We start from the raw sequence: 7,962 nt of genomic DNA on the forward strand, positions 1-7,962 counted from the left end.
AGTGATAAAATTACTTATATTTCTAAGAAAATATATATATTTATGTCAAAACCATTGCTTAACAATGAGATTGCACTTGAGACAATATAAAATTGTGAAAATTGTTTCATTTTACCAAGATTTTACAAATGAGAAGTCCTGTTGAAAAAGAACAACCATAGTGAGGGACAGGCCAAAATCCTTACCCATAGCATATAATATGTGATTTTAATTATTTAAAATTATATTTTATTGGCTTTTACCTGGTCTTATATTGATGCATATGATCTATAGTAACATTAAGTTTTTTAAATTACACATTTATTTGTTGTTAAAGCAACATTAGAACTGATTATTTGTAAGGGACGCAAAAGGCACCGATTTCACGGAATCACTCCTATGGTTCAGACGAGCGTTATGGGGGATGGGGGCAATCTGCGTGCATATGGTGACGAAAAAGTGTGTGAAGTAAAAGCGTACGCGACGAGAGCCACCGTGAGCAGATCGGTGCCTTCACTGTCTAGCAGACTTTTGCGTTTTTACCCGACGGGAACGCGACGGTGGAGCGTTTTTAAGATTCCCACTCTGGAGGGTGGTTTCACTTTTTGCGTTTTTAAGCCCCAAAAACGCCGTCGCCATCTAAACGAAAGGCACATCTGATAAAATATTTTTACGTTTTCACCCGCGAGCGTTCTCGTGTAAACGGGGCCTGAGGCGCACCCATTGTGCTAGCTTCATCCAGGAAAAAAATATCAGGGTTTTCTTTAGTATATAATTATGATTTCTTTTTGTAGAAATAGTATTTTCACAACGAATTAATTACTTGACCTGTAGCAAACCATTTTCTACCACTTAAATACTAACTTGCAAAAATTTTTCTCCCCTTAGAACCGAAAGCTTTTTTAATATTTGACGAGGACACTTTGCTATAACGTTACATGGTAAGTAATTTCTATTAATTTAAGTAATTTATTCTATAATCGATAATATGAATTACTAATGTTGGATATGTTTTGAGTAAATTCCATCTAATGTTATTGACTTGCATTTTATTCTCATTAAGAATTTTCCAACTAAAATTTGCATTAACTCACCCTTATGACATTCCAAATGTGCCTTTTTTGATTTTCAGAAAAATATCATTTATTTCAGTGATGCAAAGCTGAATTTTCAGGATCATTACTCCAGTCTTCAGTGTCACATGTGACATCCAGTCAATCACATGATCCTTTAGAAATCATTCTAATGTGAGGATTCATTATCAAAGTTGGAAACAGTTCTGCTGCTTAATATTTTTTCATAACCTGTGATACTTTTTTAGGATACTTTGATGAATAAAAAAAAGAAAAAGAAAAGAAAAAAAAAAGAAGCAAATGTTTTCAAGATAGAAATCTTTTATAACAACAATATACACTACTGGTCAGTAATTTGGGGTCAGTAATTTTTTTTTTTCATTTTTTTTTTTTTTTCAAATAAATCAATAATTTTATTCAGCAAGGATGTGTTAAATTGATAAAAAGTGATAATAAAGAAGATTTATATTATAAAATTTGAATAAATGCAGTTCTTTTTAACCTTTTATTCATCAAATATATTAGGCAGCAGAACTGTTTCCAACACTAATAAATCAGAACATTAGAATGATTTCTAAAGGATCATGTGATTGACTGGATGTCACATGTGACACTGAAGACTGGAGTAATGATCCTGAAAATTCAGCTTTGCATCACCGAAATAAATAATTTAAAGTATAATAAATTGAAAACCAATTATTTTAAATTGTAATAATATATCACAATATTACATTTTTTTTCTGTATTTTTGATCAAATAAATGCAGGCTTGATGAGCAAAAAAACATAAAAAATAGTAATGTGTCCAAACTTTTGGCCTGTACGGTGTATATATATATATATATATATATATATATATATATATATATATATATATATATATATATACACACACACTTTGGCCAGTCATTTAAGGGACTGTTCGTTATTTATTTAAGGGGCCACCGGAGGAGTTTTGAGATCTGTTGTCAAAAAAGACATGACCCTCCCTTCGCCAGCAATAATTTTTTCTATGACCCTCCAAAATGATTGTGAAAAAAGGCATGACCCTCCCCGATAATTTATTGATTAGCCTACTTCTGTACTGGTTTGCGCTTGGCAAAGATGTTCAGATAGCCATTGTTTGTTTGTTTTTTAAACCATAAACTCTTGCTTTCTCATCTTACTAGGGCTGTAACGATAGATCAAACCTACGATTCGGCTCGTATCACGATTTTTGATTTTAGATTTGAAAAAAAAAAATCATGTTTTCGGTGCTGATGCAGTGTGACTCGTTCAACATGTGGGTGGCGCTGCCAACAAATCATCTAAAAGCTGTCACAAAGAACCGGCAAAAGTAATGATTATTAATATGTCATATATAGCTAGGAGACATTTTAATTGTTTATTAATAAACAAGTGTTTTCTGTGTCTACTGCAAAGATGAAGTTGACGATGCGTCGCGATCTTCTCAGAACGCGCCAGAGAGAAATGCACATTTCATAAGCAGAAAGCAGTCTGTTTTCTTTCGTTATGAATTGTTCTGTTTAAAAGTAGACATTTCAAGCTTTCTCAGGTCTATGAGGCAAGTAGCATACCTTACGCTGAGTTTCGGTTCATTTATGAGACAAGAGTCCAGTTCACTCGCCCGCGCCTCCGTGTCATGATTATCTATTTAGACTACTTCTTATTTATTAAATCCAGATGAAACATTGATTAAAATTAAGATAAAATTAATAAAAAAACGAAATTCACTTTAAAGAAAGGCTTTGTGCTTTCTGTTTGAGGTCTCTGTGAAATTTTTAAAGTCGCTTCAGAGCAGTCATGTCCGTAATGGAGAACTGTCACGCCCGTAACATTTTTTTTTTTTTTTTTTTTCTTCACATAAATGCGAACACGAAAAATAAAATAAAAATAATATAATATTTTATGTTCTGTGGAGGCCGATCTTTATTCATCCGGTGGGTATATATATTTTGGTTTGCACAGTGTAATTTATAGAATTACTAAAAAATATTTTGCCACCTAAAAGTTAAAGATTTTTTTTGTGTCACGTCACGTGTATTTCCCTCATATTAAATATAAAACGCATGTGTAGACTGATATTTTTCTAATGTCTTGACTCCTTTCAGACGTTTCAAATGCATTTTCTGAGAATTTTTATTTTAAGTTTTGACTGCAAATGTCACCTCCATTTACTGGAATCGCCCAATTTTAACGAATTTATCCTCAACTAGTTTTTGTGGTGTAGGTCTATGTATTTTATGTTAACTTAAATAATACTAATAGTAATTTAAAGATGTGGTAGCGCTGCGAAGATCGCGAGTCGTCAACTTCATCTGTCTAGCCGACACTGACATAAAAAATAACTGTTTTATTAGTAAACAATTAAAATGTCTCCTGCTATATTGAACATATTTGCCTGTTCCTTACAAAACACTGACAGTGGGGTTTTTGACTGTTTTTTTTTTTTTTGAGCAGCTGCGGACAAATTATTTCGACACACACACACACACACACACACACAATATTGATAAACAGGATTTTTTTTTTGTGCTTTTTTAATACAATAAAAATTTCATTTAATTTATTGTTTAATAAAATTATAAGCCTATTATTTTTAGTTTATTAACAGCAACAACAGCTGTAAAGATGAAGTTGACGATCGCCATCTCCGTAGTAGTGAACACGCCTATAGAGAGAAATGCACATCATTATTTCTTTTCGTTTTAAATTGTTAAAAAGACATTTCAAGCTTTCTTAAGATATATTTCATGTCTGTGAGGCATATGCTGAGTTTTGTTAAGTTAGGATGAGATGCGCTCCTGTTTACGAGCAGTGCAAGTGACCACGCGGGCGCCTCTATGAGTGTGTTGTCTGCAGAGCCGCCTTAACCTAATGTTAGGCCCCGGGGCTGAGAGGTTTTGTAGGCCCCCCATCCCCTCGATTTATAGAGTCTCATTTAAAAAAAGTCTAATATCTAGGTAATCTACATCACATAATGCATTAGTTTCTTTCGAGACCTATCCACTGAGCACATAAACACAAGACACTTTATTTAACAACCACACACAGCAACTAAATTTCAACTTTATGCAAATGAGAAGCGATTTTCGCGAGCGACAACCAATAGGAAAGAAGCCTTTAAGTGGAGATCAGCTCCCGTCATCACCGTCTCGAGTGCAGGAGAGACAGAAGAGTTCAAGGGCGATTTCACTGTTTTATATGATTTGACAGTAACTAACCACAAACATGGATATAATAAAATGATGCACGGAAAAGAAACTGTCGACAGTCTCAGTGAGTTTATTCTGGATTTAGTGCGTAAATCATTTTGTTTACAAATGAGATGCTTTGCAGTTGTTATATAGCCTACATGTTAAAGATTTTATTTTGGATGTGTTCATTGTGATTATATTGGCTGGGTTTTTAAAAGTTTATAAAATTGAAAGGATCATTGCTTGGTGCATTTGGAAACAAAGCTTGTCTATTTCTAAATGTAATCGCGTGCATCGCTGATGATTATAGGCTACTGTCCGTGTGTTGAAAAAAACGTCGATTAAACACACTCGCAACAGACACCCCAAAGCGGAGACGTTAGTGGCACTGAGCGGACACGAACCGTAACGCCTCATTCGCGCCGCGGGACCTCTAGACGCGCGTAAACTTGTCTTTGCATAGACTTAACATTGAAATCACTCGCGCCAGACGCTCTTTTCGCGTTTGGTGTGAACGCACCATAACAATAACATTAGAGCGACAGCACTACCAACGTCCACAAGCGACTAGCGACATACAGCGACAAAATCTGACAAGTTAAAACAATATGACCTTTTCAGCTCATCATGAACCTGAACATGGGAGGCCCCTGAACTTGGGAGGCCCCTGGGCTTCAGCCCAGGTAAGCCCGTGCATTAAGGCGGCCTTGGTTGTCTGCTATATTTGGTATTTGGCAATTGGTTGATAAATTTTTTTTTTTAAATTAAGATACAATTTATACAAAACGAAATTCACTTAAAAAAATCGTTTTCTGCAAAACAAAACTTAATTAAGTGGTCAAAATCATCTGACCCGCTCCATGTCTCTCGATATTGTGTACTCGTGTGTGCGGTTCACTTTTCATAATCAACATAGATGAAAAAATAACATTATTATATTTTAACAAAAATGAAACTAAATAAGCTTGTTTAATGGTAACAACACAGGCCTACAGACTCTGTATTTGTACAAATTGCTGCACATTCATTTTATTCAGAATTTTGCACACACAAGTTGAAAGGCATTTGTTTGTGCATGCATGTAAAACATATCTGCAACATTTATCAAGTTCACTGATAATTATGCGTGCATTTATTAATTATTATCTTAATGAATAATGTAACAAGGACGAAGCATGTAAACTGTTTGTTTAGAATTTGGATCGATCATCGCAAATAGATCCGAATGAAGAAACGTACAAAACCATAGTAGAAAATGGGTGGGCCCGGACCTAAAATGCCCAATGGTAGCGCCGCGGCTGGTGGTAGCCCTACATTTTACACATCGTGGAAACAAAATAAGAATGGAAACTAAAATATGCAGTATCGCCCTACAGCGCACATTCTATCAGCAGTTCTGGCGCCTCAGTCCCAATACTCGACGTACGTTCACATCACATGTTAATGCAGCGGTAGAGTTACACTCACAGGACACTGTGCACTTAACAACAGTTCATTATTTGCTCGTGTTTTAAGTCTTTGCCGGGTAAACATTTCTTTGGCATTCTGTTCTGACATGATGCACTTTTTCTAAGCACGAACTGAAGTGCGCGCGCACTGTCAAACAGCGCCAAACTGGATTTTTGTTGGGTCAGACCCATCTGATATCGAAGGGGGGCTGATAACGCGAGATCAACATGGAGCTAAATGGAAAAAAATAGCACCAAACAAGCCACTTTGAAATGTTGCTGTTTTAATGAATATAAAAGTTGGGTGACCCTCCCCCTAGACTAAAAAAAGTTGGATGACCCTCCCCTCAACAAAGAATAAAAAGACATGACCCTCCCCTATTTTCCTCCGGTGGCCCCTTCCATAAATACCGAACGGTCCCTAATACAAACTTTTATAGTTTTGTAACTGTTTATATTTTCTTGCCCTTTGCTACCATGGCGAAATCTGATTCTCTATTACAGATTACTCTGAATTTTTAAAATAAGAAAAATAATTTTTTTATCGATTGCTTTATCACAGACTGAAAACATTCACATGAAAAGAGAGTGTGTCCTGAAGGCCCTCATCGTTTTCCTGGGGGAAAATCCTCAAGATCTCATCAAGGAGTACCTTGTGAGTTGAAAGTCTGCATATTCTAGTTTGATTTTATTTTTCAGAAAGTACAAATTTGTGCTTTATAGTTCTGAACGAAAAATGTAAAAAAAAAAAAAAAATGATATACACTACTTTAGGAGAACCAGCAAGATGATTGCGAGCGTGAGCTGGAGAAGCTCACCATGGCAGTGTACGTTATTCGGAAGGAGGGGGGAGAACATCACGAACCACCGGCTGACATAGGTGTCGTCATCGAGGGTGTTAAAGTTCTAAATGAGTTGCCTTCATTCACATCAGCTTGTGCCTTGCTTCTCGGGATGATGTACATCATCAATCTGGCTTATCCAAAACCACTTCGATTCACATTTGAGGTATTAAAGTTCTCTTGCAGCTCGATCAGCACAAGATGTCACCCAAAGTCTTTTCAGGAGACTACAGTGAACTTTCAGTAATGTTTGTATGTGCATCTGTTTGAAAGAATGTCTCTGTTTTAGTTGGATGTTTCATGTGTTATGTTTGTGAGACTATCCATTTGTTCAGTCATATGTCTAGTATGAATCTGTAGTTGTTCGAATCTGAAGTTGATTGGTTCCCTTTACAAAGGGTAATTACCTATAACTCTGTTAAAAACATTTTCCATGATCTGTTTGAAGGTTTTTTTTAGTTTTTTTTTTATATATATATAAAAACATGGCTCAGTTTAGGGCATTACCTGTAAGCTTTTCTAAAGCACTTCTAAATACACTTATATTGTTCTATTTTAAGAATATATTAAAGGGATAGTTCACCCAAAAATGGTTCAAGTTGTTCCAAACCTGTATGAGTTTCTTTCTTCTGCTGAGCACACAAGATGATGTGTTGAAAAATGTTGGTAACCAAACAGTTGACCGTACCCATTGACTTCCAGTCTTTTTTTTTCCCGCTGGAAGTCAATGGGTACGGTCAACTGTCTGGTTACCAACATTTTTCAACACATCATCTTGTGTGTTCAGCAGAAGAAAGAAACTCATACAGGTTTGGAACAACTTGAGCCATTTCTGAGTGAACTATCCCTTTAATTGTTTTTAGGTGGCTCATTTAAAGGATTAGTTCACCCCAAAATGAAAATTTCCTTCTAATTTACTCACCCAATGCCATCCAAGATATCCATGTCTTTCTGTCCTCAGTGGGAGAGAAATTGTTTTTTTGAGGAAAACGTTTCTGGATTTTTCTTCTAACAACGGACTTTATTGGTTATCATCGTATTTAAGTCCAAATCAATGCAGTTTCAAAAGTCTTTGAAGTGTTTAAACGGGCTGTACGCGATCAAGAAGAGGTGAAGCTGAAGAAGAGGTTGTTATCTAGCGAAACGATACGTCATTTAATTTTTTTTTTTATAATTTAGAGACTTTTTACCTTCAATAGTTCGGATTGAGCTGATCAACAAACGGACAGGGAACTACGTCATCACGTTGAAAGGTCACGTCGGCGCCGGCAGAAGTACCTCCCCACTGTTTACAATGTGACTGTACGTAGGAGGATAGTTCAAATAGTATTGTTTGTTATTTATATATATAAAGTAATAGTATTCAGTGAATATGAATAGTATATGAATAACATTCTGATGAATATGAATAGTAGTTCAAATAG

At 35.6% G+C, this 7,962-nt stretch overlaps 1 long non-coding RNA gene across 1 annotated transcript; it reads left to right on the top strand.

Moving 5' to 3' along the window:
- The first annotated feature begins 877 nt into the window (after positions 1–877).
- On the top strand, positions 878–6,742 carry LOC307147688. Its single transcript, XR_013819347.1, has 3 exons — positions 878–920; positions 6,259–6,351; positions 6,471–6,742. It is a non-coding gene; the product is annotated as an uncharacterized lncRNA (long non-coding RNA).
- Positions 6,743–7,962: the final 1,220 nt, after the last annotated feature.

This window comes from Squalius cephalus (assembly GCF_949319135.1).
Source record: "Squalius cephalus genome assembly, chromosome: 20".
Taxonomy (NCBI): domain Eukaryota; kingdom Metazoa; phylum Chordata; class Actinopteri; order Cypriniformes; family Leuciscidae; genus Squalius; species Squalius cephalus.